Here is an 11,494-nt window from a genome sequence, read left to right on the forward strand (position 1 = left end):
TCAAGGGCCTGGGAAGGTGGCTCAATGGTAGAGTGCTTGACTCGCATGCATGAGGCCCTGGGTTCCATTCCTCAGCAACACATAAGCAAAAAAAAGCCAGAAGTGGTGCTGTGGCTCAAGTGGTAGAGTGCTACCCTTGAGCTGAAGAGCTGAGGGACAGCACCCAGGCCCAGAGTTCAAGCCCCACAACCAACAAAAAAAAATTTTTTAATTAACCAGTCCAATGCTAAAAGTGGCACTGTGACTCAAGGTGATAGAGCACTATCCTCAAGCAGAAGTCCTTAGGGACAGTGCCCAGGCCTTGAGTTCAAAGCCCATGAATGCCAACTGAGATGAGTTATCCCAGCAATGAAGCAATGAGCAAACCCCAGGATGAAGTCAATCCTGACAACAAGGAACTGTGGACAGTAGGAAGAGGAGATGATGTCACATCAGCCACTTTGTGCCTGCCAGGAGATCAAGAGGAAATAGTTCATAAGCATGCCTATCTAATATCCATACCAGTCTATCTTCTACCTGGACAGGAACTTACATTCTTGCCTTTGTTACCTATTTCTATTTCCCATCCACGCTATATAGTCCAGATATCTATAGGCAAGTTACATGGAAATTCCTCCTTCTCTGTAATAGGCCACAATTGGGCTCATGCTCCAAATGGAACTTTTCTGGCCTGTGCCCAGGGTGTGTTTTCCTGTGTCATTTGTCATTCATATCAACAGGTCCTGCCACTTTGTAAGCCTTTTGCCCAATCTCACCTTTTTCAAGTTGCTAACAGGATAACATCCCTCACTCAGGACACCCCCTGGGAGCACTTCAAGGCTGTCCTATTACTGCAGGTACCCAGAGGCTTCGCTAAAATTGCCCTGCCCTGCCCGGTGCAGACCTGGACCCTGAAGAGCCCAGCCCCAGAGCAGGAAGTAGCCAGAAAAGACCACGACCTCCCTCCAGACCTCCCTCCACTTTTTATACTCCTTCGGGGCTTTACATGGTGGGAATCTGCTTTGTTTTCCTTATAACAACATGTTGCTCCCCACTCGGCCCATTCTTGTTATATATCCAAAGACCCTAGATGAAGGAATTTCCTCGAGGCCAATTCTTTCTATGCATCCAAAGATGGACTATGAAGGACTGACTCCTGCCTTGTTTTCCCAGGCGCATACAGAAACCAGGCAACCCACCAAAGATGAGTGCAGGCTGCCTGACTCCAGCAGGGCAATCACTCTAGGTCTGGCTGTAAATGTCCATCGTGGGCCCAACCGAAAAGCTCCCCCTCGCTTGACCTAGGAGCTTTCTCATTGACCTCTGCCTCCTTGCCCAGACCTCATAACACCCAGCTCCTGTCCCAGCTCTACCCACAGTCTCCAAGCCCACAGGAAGGCTGTGTCCCTCACTGCTCTATCTCAATAAACAGTCCTTGCCTGTGGAAGATGGAGTCCAGCCTGTTTCCTTCCTTTCTCCTCCATTTCGCAACAGGCACAACAAAGGCATAAATTCTGTCAGACGAGTGTTAGTTCTTGGGGTGAGAAATGCACCCCTCCAGGAGGAATGCACCCTGTTTTCTCTCTCAGAAGCAAAGTTGGCATGTTTTGGGATTGTGGGGCTTGGACTCAGGGCCTGAGTGCTGTCCCTGAGCCTCCTTGTACTAAAGGCTAGTGCTCTACCACCTGAGCCACAGTGCCACTTCCAGTTTTTTTTAGTTAATTGGATATAAGAGTCTCACAGGGACTTTTCTGCCCAGGCTGACTTCAAACTGCAATCGTTGGATCTCAGCCTCCCGTGCATCTAGGATTACAAGTATGAGCCACCAGTACCCAGCTAAAGATGGCACTTCTATGTTTCTAAATACATTTCTGACTTCCCTTCACCAGGCCTCATTTTGTTCAATTTATCCTGTCTCATTTTCCCCGAAATGACTTTGGTTCCTTAATCTTTTTTATTTTTATTTATTTATGTATTTGTTTATTTTTTGGTCAGTTGTGGGGCTTGAACTCTGGGCCTGGGCGCTGTCCCTCAGCTCTTCTGCTCAAGGCAGCACTCTATCTACCACTTGACCCACAGCTCCACTTCTGGTTTTCTGGTGGTTTGTTGGAGATAAGATTTCATGGACTTTTCTACCTAGGCTGGCTTTGAACTGCAATCCTCAGATCTCAGCCTCCTGAAGTAGTTAGGTACAGGTGAAAGCCACTGGCACCCAGCTTGGTTCCTTAATCATAAGGGTGGTAAATGATGAATGCTTCCTATATTTGCTATAAGCTTACTGTACCTCATTTTTCCCTGGTCTATCTTGCTTCATTTCCCTAAAATGACTATGTTCCCTTAATCTTAAGGGAAGTAGATGGACGAGCTTTAACCTTGAGTTTTTGAATTCCTGGTAGGCATTTACCATCCCTCATTTTCTCTGGGCTATCCTGTGCCGCGGACCGGGTTCTGTCGGGACGACAGAGGACACCTAGGGGAGGAACCTGGAATAGGATGGGGAGATGGCAAACAGACAACTCACACACATTAGGAGTGGATGCTGAGTGCTGAGTGCTGAGTGCGATTTAATGCAGAGGATAGCAAACTTTTATAACAGAAGTCTTCATAAGAAAAGGGGCAAAAGGTTACACAATCTTGCTGCAGGGCTTCATTCTTAGTGGTCACCAGCTGGTCGCCTGAAAGGCACTTGTTTCCGGCTTATCTCTAAGAAATATAATGGGTTTCGACGTTTGTCACCATCTCACCATTACCTTATTTCTATAGAGGCCTTAATTATCCCATAAGATTTTTCCTGTTCCTTCTTTAATAGTAAGGTCACGGAGGCCTAGATCTAGCAAGTCTCTTAGTAAATGAGAGTACCAGGAAGTTCTTTCTCCTAAGTAGTTATCTCAGCAATTGCCATACATTCCTTCTGTTCTAGCCACGCCTACAGCTTCTTGTAAATTTCTTACAATTCCTTCTGCTGGAGTGACTTTGTGAAGCCCCCCAATACTTTTATATTTGCTTATGGCTTGTCTACTAGCCTTCATAAGAGGGGTTTCAGGGTAGCACTTAACTCTGGTGAGTTAGTCATATTTTTAAGACACTCATCAGATATTGGAGTCGTCAACACTCTTAAGAAAGAGCTTTGAATAAGGGAACGTTGACAATGAGTAAGTACAATGAACAGCAGAAACAGTAAAAGATTGATAGGCACTCTTATGAGGAGAAGAAAGACAGAAACACATCTTTTCCCAGGGGTTTTTCCAGCCTTTTCCCAGGAGTAGGCCTCTTAGAAGCCCTATTCTCTGAGGTAGACTTTGGTGAAGTCCCAAAACTTGGAGATAGGTTTCTGTAAAGCCCCATTCTCTGAGGTAGACTTCGGTGAAGTCCCAAAACTCAGAGATAGGTCTCGAAGCCCCTATCATGGTCTGATAGATGGTTTCCCATGCTAAGCAGACTCTACTGGGGTCGGCGTGGCAATCCTGCCTCAGTTTGAACTTGCCTGTTAAACGTGGCGATTTGAACTTGCCTATTAAACGTGGCGGTTTGAACTTGCCTGTTGAACATGATGGTTTGAACTTGAAGAGTCAGGGCTGGGTGAGTCCATCTTGAGCTAGCGGTCATCTTCTGAGGTAGGAGTTCTGCAGCTGACCATGAACCCCGTCTGGGAGTGAACAGAAGAAGCAATTCTCGGGCACTAGGAACATAAACAATCCTTGGGAAAACCGCAGGCAGGCAGGTGCTGGAGGGCAGGGTGACCCTGCAGTCAGGCCGCAAGTGGTGTTTAAGAAAGGATCCTTGGGAAAACCGCAGGCAGGCAGGTGCTGGAGGGCAGGGTGACCCCATAATCAGGCCGCAAGTGATGTTTAAGAAAGGAACCCTGCAGTTTAGCACGAATCTCCTTGCACCCTGGGGTGCAAGCCAACCAGTTTACAGTACGTCAGCCCTCTATCTAACCAACAACCTGTTTCTGCTTTGTAGTGCACCAGTCATACCATAGAATTGTATTATGATTTTCCCGCGATGTGTAATAATTTTTTGTAAGATGTTATGATGTATACAAAGTCCCTGCCTTCCCTAAAAAAAGCATATAAAAAGTGCTATAACCCTGGGCTCGGGGCCTCTTAGCGTCACCAGGTGCGCGGAGGACCAAGCTCGAGCTTGCAATAAAAACTCCTTTGCTTTTACATTGGTGACGGTCTCTGATGGTCTTTTGGGTAAGGATTTCCGAATTCAGTTTTATAGTTTGAACTTGCCTGTTAAATGTGGTAGTTTGAACTTGTCTGATAGAGAAAGAAGCCTTCAGTTGGGTCCAAAAAAAAACCCACAAAAAACAATTACTCCAAATCCATGTACCCACAACTATTACAGGTAAAAGATTTTAAAAGAAAAAAAAAAAAGCCAGGCACTGCTGGCTCACATAATCCTAGCTACTCAGGAAGCTGAGTTTGAGAATTGAGGTTCAAAGCCAGTCCAGGCAGGAGTCTGTGAGACTCTGTTTTTAGTATATATTTTTATTGTAAAAATACTGCACAGAGGGGTTACAGGTACATGAGTAAGGTAATGAGTCCATTTCCTATTGAGCATTGTTACCTCCTCCTTTCTTTTTCCCCTACCATCCCTTCCCTCCCCACTTCTCCAACCCCTCCGTCCCCCAGGGGACCCTTATCTCCAATAAACTACCCAGAAATATCTGGAAACAGTGCTGGGGCTTAAGTGGTAGAGCCCTAGCCTTGAGCAGAAAGAAACTCAGGGACAAGACCCAGACTCAGCGTTCAATCCCCAGGACCAACAACAACAATAACAAAAAAAGCTGAAATAACGTTAACAAACTAACAATCCTGGGGAAATTCACTTCTTTTCTCTGCCATAAGTGTCAAGGTTTGTGGCAGATAATTCTTACATCTCCCCCCGTGCCTCCTCCTCTGGGGAGGGCAGGGCATCCACCTGGCACAGCGGCAAACGGGAAGGCCCTGCCCTGTTCACTGCCGAAGGAGCTTGGCCCAGCCCTGCCTGAGGCTTCCTGAGGAGAAGACATGGCACCCCTGTAGAAACATGTCTCTGCTCACAGGGCAGAAAAATGGTGGGCACTTTTGGGTGTAAAGACAGCACATAGCCAAGGATGGGGGGTAGGATTCTTTTTTTGGGGGGGTCTGGTTGTGGGGCCTGAACTCTGGGCCTGGGCATTGTCCCTCAGCTCTTCAGCTCAAGGCTAGCGCTCTACCACTTGAGCCACAGCGCCACTTCCAGCTTTTTTTTTCTGCTTATGTGGGGCTGAGGAATCGAACCCAGGGCCTCAGGCATGCAAGGCAAGTGCTCTACCACTGAGCCACCTTCCCAGCCCGGGGGTAGGATTCTTGATGTTGTATGTTTCTGGGTCTGCCTCATGCTGGAGTTTGATCTATGAGAGACCATCCTCCTCTCCAGCATAGTCTGGGCAGCCAGCTATGGCCAGTGATCTTGGGAACCCTCCAGGAGCCCAAGGGAACAAGCTACTCTTCTCCCTTGCTACCAACTGGACACTTAGGGTAGGCTCTGTCTTTAGGAACGTGAGGGAGGGGTAAGAGCTGGCATGACCTCCGGAGGAAACTTGGGACATTGCTGCGGAAGCAGAGGGCTGGGCAGTGCAGATACAGAGCAAGACTCACCCGGCCCCAACAGCGCTCTTCCCTCTGGGTGCTGCTGGCTGCACATCCAGATTGGCCTGATGTATTCTGGACTTCATGCAAAGGAAGGGGTGAGGGAGGTGTGCTCCTGCCCCAAAGAAGCAAGTGAGCTCACAGTCCTCTGGTCTACGTCTCGGATTCTGGCCCCAAAACCTGGCTCCATCACTGAGACCCATCACAGGAGCAGCAGCTCCTATCCCGGAGAGGAGAGAGCAAAACAAGGGGCTGATTAGCAGCAGCCCCCCCCTGGGGTGCGGGGACAGCTCAGCCAGGGCAAGTGGCGATGTTCCGGCACAGAGGTGTGAAGAAGATAAGGGCTCCTCTCCTTTGGAAAGCCAGAGGGGCCATGACCACCCTTGCTGCCCTGGCTGTCTGCGGGTGCTTCTGACTGCCACGGCCCCTCTCCTCTAAAGCGAGTGCCCAGATGCGACGCAGCCCTCACTGGGCACCCCAGGCGCTGCCACAGGGTGAGGCACAGCGGGCTACTGTGGCTCTGCGTGCCGGACAGCCCTGCCTTCGCCAGTCCCCTTCCTCCAGGTGGGATGATATTCTCTCCACTACTCAGGGTTGCTCCCCTCAGCCCTTTCTCTGAGCTGTGTGGAGTGTGGGTATGAGCAAGGTCTCTCCAGTGTCAGGCTCCCTACACATCACCTGTGGGACGACAGCGTGAGCGGTGGCTCTCCCACTGCTCTGCTTCTCCTCCTCACTCCTGCTTCCCGCTGCCGCCAGGACTCAGGGTAAGGCAGTCTGCTTGTTCTCACCTGACTCTCCCTCCCCACTCCTGGTCACACCTGTGGCGTCCCAGGAGCAGCACCACATCCCTTTGTAGCACTTAGGACCCACTAAATGCAGCAGAACCCCTTTCTGAGCAGAGCAATGTGAGAGCGTGGACACTTCCCTCCCGGGAGTCAAGCACGCCCTGCGTCCAGGGCCCAAGGCCGCACCCTCTGCTCCTGAGGAGCCCGTGGTGTGCAGGGTCCGAGGCCGCACCCTCTGCTCCTGAGGAGCCCGTGATGTGCAGGGTCCGAGGCCGCACCCTCTGCTCCTGAGGAGCCCGTGATGTGCAGGGTCCAAGGCCGCACCCTCTGCTCCTGAGGAGCCGGTGGTGTGCAGAGCCCAAGGCCGCACCCTCTGCTCCTGAGGAGCCTGTGGTGTGCAGGGTCCGAGGCCGCACCCTCTGCTCCTGAGGAGCCCTGTGGTGTCCTCACAGCTTCTGCTCCAGCCAGTCTGCTGCAGAGTCAGGCCAGGAGGAGCCCGATGAGCCCCCAGGGCTCAGGGGCACTCACACCTGGAGGTTCACCTGTCCCACCCCGTCCGGCTGCGAGCACCATCAGTCACCTCTGAGCAGATGTCAAGCCTCCTCTGAGACATCTCCAGATCAAATGTGACAAGCACGGTCAATCCAAGGCCATCTCAGGCCCTCTCTCAGGCAAACAGCCTCTGCCCTGCCGCTTTGCACTGATCCATCATCCCCATGTGTGTCACTTGCAGGAGCACATGCCTGTAACATGCCTGTAACACAGCTGTGCCTTCCAGGATAGGGCCACAGGTGAACAGGACAGGGATGTGCTTCCAACAGGGACATTTATGCTGCAAAAGAGTTATGACAGGTTGGGGACTCACTGTGTGTGACACGGTGGGGACGTGGTCAGGACTCACTGTGTGTGACACGGTGGGGACGTGGTCAGGACTCACTGTGACACAGGGGAATGTGGTCAGGACTCACTGTGACACGGTGAGGATGTGGTCAGGACTCACTGTGACATGGTGGGGACGTGGTCAGGACTCACTGTGACACAGTGGGGATGTGGTCAGGACTCACTGTGTGTGACACGGTGAGGATGTGGTCAGGACTCACTGTGTGTGACACGGTGGGGATGTGGTCAGGACTCACTGTGTGTGACACAGGGGGACGTGGTCAGGACTCACTGTGACACGGTGGGGACGTGGTCAGGACTCACTGTAACACGGTGGGGACGTGGTCAGGACTCACTGTGACACAGTGGGGACGTGGTCAGGACTCACTGTGACACGGTGGGGACGTGGTCAGGACTCACTGTGTGTGACACGGTGGGGATGTGTTCAGGACTCACTGTGACACGGTGGGGACGTGGTCAGGACTCACTGTGTGTGACACGGTGGGGACGTGGTCAGGACTCACTGTGACACGGTGGGGACGTGGTCAGGACTCACTGTGTGACACGGTGGGGACGTGGTCAGGACTCACTGTGACACGGTGGGGATGTGGTCAGGACTCACTGTGTGTGACACGGTGGGGACGTGGTCAGGACTCACTGTGACACGGTGGGGACGTGGTCAGGACTCACTGTGACACGGTGGGGACGTGGTCAGGACTCACTGTGTGTGACACAGTAAGGACATCATCAGGACTGATTATGAAGCACTGGGGGCCCTGACCTCCGACCTTTGACAGTTCTACACATGGTGGCAGGAAGAAATGGGGAGGACGAGTATCTAGTCTGAGGACCCTCTGAATGTCAGATCCTCACGTGGACCCTCGGGACGTGCCACACTTGGAGAGGACCAGGCCTCAGAAGGCAGACAGAGTCTGCAGTGTGGGAGCTCCAGAATGTGTGCAGTCCGGGATGCATGCAGACCAGATGGGGGCTGGGCGAAGCACACCCTGCCCCAGTCCGGAACTGAGGCGCTAACTGCGGAAGCAAGCACTTCCTGAAGGGGCAAGGCAGTCCTACCCTCTCAAATGATAAATTTTAACAGCCCCAAAATAGATGACAGGAGGAAGAGACTGCAAGGGGTTCTGTTTGATCCTAAATCAAAGGGAACGTGGGACAGCAGTGTTGCACCACAGTGGAGGTTCCAGAACATAGCCTCAGGGTAGGTCTCCAGTGATCCTGCAGAGTCTCGGGATAGCACTCCAATGATCCTGCAGAGTCTCGGGACAGCACACCAGAGATCCTGCAGAGTCTCGGGATAGCACACTAGTGATCCTGCAGAGTCTCGGGATAGCACGCCAGAGATCCTGCAGAGTCTCAGTATCGGACTCCAGTGATCCTGCAGAGTCTCGGTACAGCACGCCAGAGATCCTGCAGAGTCTCGGGATAGCACGCCAGTGATCCTGCAGAGTCTCGGGATAGCACACTAGCGATCCTGCAGAGTCTCGGGATAGCACACTAGTGATCCTGCAGAGTCTCGGGACAGCATGCCAGTGATCCTGCAGAGTCTCGGGATAGCACGCCAGAGATCCTGCAGAGTCTCAGGATAGGACACCAGTGATCCTGCAGAGTCTCCAGATTGGACTCCAGTGATCCTGCAGTGTCTCCAGATTGGACTCCAGTGATCCTGCAGAGTCTCAGGATAGCACACCAGTGATCCTGCAGAATCTCAGGATAGAACACCAGAGATCCTGCAGAGTCTCGGGATAGCACGCCAGAGATCCTGCAGAGTCTTGGGACAGCATGCCAGTGATCCTGCAGAGTCTCCAGATTGGACTCCAGTGATCCTGCAGAGTCTCAGTATCGGACTCCAGTGATCCTGCAGAATCTCAGGATAGCACACTAGTGATCCTGCAGAATCTCAGGATAGAACACCAGAGATCCTGCAGAGTCTCAGGATAGCACACCAGAGATCCTGCAGAGTCTCGGGATAACATGCCAGGGATCCTGCAGAGTCTCTGGATTGGACTCCAGTGATCCTGCAGTCTCATTATTGGACTCCAGTGATCCTGCAGAGTCTTGGGATAGCACACCAGAGATCCTGCAGAGTCTCGGGATAGCACACTAGTGATCGAACACCAGAGATCCTGCAGAGTCTCGGGATAGCACACTAGTAATCGAACACCAGAGATCCTGCAGAGTCTCGGGATAGCACGCCAGTGATCCTGCAGAGTCTCCGGATTGGACTCCAGTGATCCTGCAGAGTCTCCGGATTAGACTCCAGTGATCCTGCAGAGTCTCAGTATCGGACTCCAGTGATCCTGCAGAGTCTCAGTATCGGACTCCAGTGATCCTGCAGAGTCTCAGTATAGGACTCCAGTGATCCTGCAGAGTCTCAGGATAGCACACTAGTGATCCTGCAGAGTCTCAGGATAGAACACCAGAGATCCTGCAGAGTCTCGTGATAGCACGCCAGTGATCCTGCAGAGTCTCGGGATAGCACGCCAGTGATCCTGCAGAGTCTCGGGATAGCACGCCAGTGATCCTGCAGAGTCTTGGGATAGCACACCAGTGATCCTGCAGAGTCTCCAGATTGGACTCCAGTGATCCTGCAGAGTCTCAGTATCGGACTCCAGTGATCCTGCAGAGTCTCAGGATAGCACACTAGTGATCCTGCAGAATTTTAGGATAGAATACCAGAGATCTTGCAGAGTCTCAGGATAGCACACCAGTGATCCTGCAGAGTCTCAGGATAACATGCCAGGGATCCTGCAGAGTTTCTGGATTGGACTCCAGTGATCCTGCAGAGTTTCAGTATCAGACTCCAGTGGTCCTGCAGAGTCTCGGGATAGCACGCCAGGGATCCTGCAGAGTCTCAGGATAGCACGCCAGTGGTCCTGCAGAGTCTCGGGATAGCACGCCAGGGATCCTGCAGAGTCTCGGCATAGCAAGCCAGTGATCCTGCAGTCTCAGTATCGGACTCCAGGGTTCCCCTAGAATGGATCTGCAGGCTGTCCCATGGCCTGGCATTTACTTCCCGTCTCCCACAGACATTTCAGCATGTCGTCGCCCACGTCCTCCCTGAGCAGCACTTCCAGGAGTACCCTGCCTCCTCCCTCAGTGGCCCATGTGTCAGTTCCCGGGCCATGCTTACACCTGACCTCTATGCCTCCTCAACTCCCTAAAATTCTACTGCTTCACTAAGGGGCCTAGCCTGGCCCAAGGTCTTATAAGTAATGCATAGAGCCTTCTCTCTCCCTGAGGGCCATGCAGGTCAGGTGAGGACAGCCTGTGCCGGTCTGACCACTTAGCCCTCCACTTGCACCCATCCACGGCAGAGCTCAGACTCTTCCCGAAGGCCTAGAAGCTCCAGAGAGACAGATAAGGACACAGCCATCCCCAGAAGCAGGCGACCCAGCACTAAGGCAGCCGCCATCATCATCGTGGAGGACACTGAGCAGGAAGAGTGCCTGGAGCCCCAGGGCTCACCGCAGGGATGCCCACTCTGGTGCCTGGGTCATCACCACCCAGGAGAGGCACCGCACCACCGCCAGGGCAGGCCTTTCTCCAGCTGGCACTCCAGGTGAGTGAAAGACAGGGGGTGCAATCTGCCTCATATCCACTCTAATTCCTAGAAGTGAGAGATTCTGGGCAACTTCCTGCATGAGTGATCTTCTCTAGGGCTGTGGTTGGCTCCCGACTGGGCAACTGGGATGGGAGGAGCCAGGAGCCTGTGGCTGACAGGAGGTTTTGGCTGAGCAAGGAACCACAGTGCTAACTGGAACCACAGTGATGGACAGTTCTACAAAAACCCAGCTCGAAAGCTTTCTTAGGGCAGCCTGCAGAGCTCCACAGGTCTGAAGAAATCAGGGCAGAAGAGACTTTGTCCATCTTGGAGGGTGAGAGGAGCTTTCCTGGGGGACAGGAGGCCAGCCAGAAGAGAGTGGCATGGACGGGGCCCGGAGCCCTGAAATCAATATCAGAGGGGTGAGGCAGGGGCCCTGTAGCCCACAGCCTGCTGGGAACCAAGAGGCAGGTGTCAGGATCTGAGACAGGTGTCAGGATCTGAGGCAGGTGTCAGGATCTGAGGCAGGTGTCAGGATCTGAGGCAGGTGTCAGGATCTGAGGCAGGTGTCAGGATCTGAGACAGGTGTCAGGATCTGAGGCAGGTGTCAGGATCTGAGGCAGGTGTCAGGATCTGAGACAGGTGTCAGGATCTGAGGCAGGTGTCAG

This window comes from Dipodomys merriami, unplaced genomic scaffold (genome assembly GCF_024711535.1).
Source record: "Dipodomys merriami isolate MVZ:Mamm:240054 unplaced genomic scaffold, mDipMer1.0.p SCAF_406, whole genome shotgun sequence".
Taxonomy (NCBI): Eukaryota; Metazoa; Chordata; class Mammalia; order Rodentia; family Heteromyidae; genus Dipodomys; species Dipodomys merriami.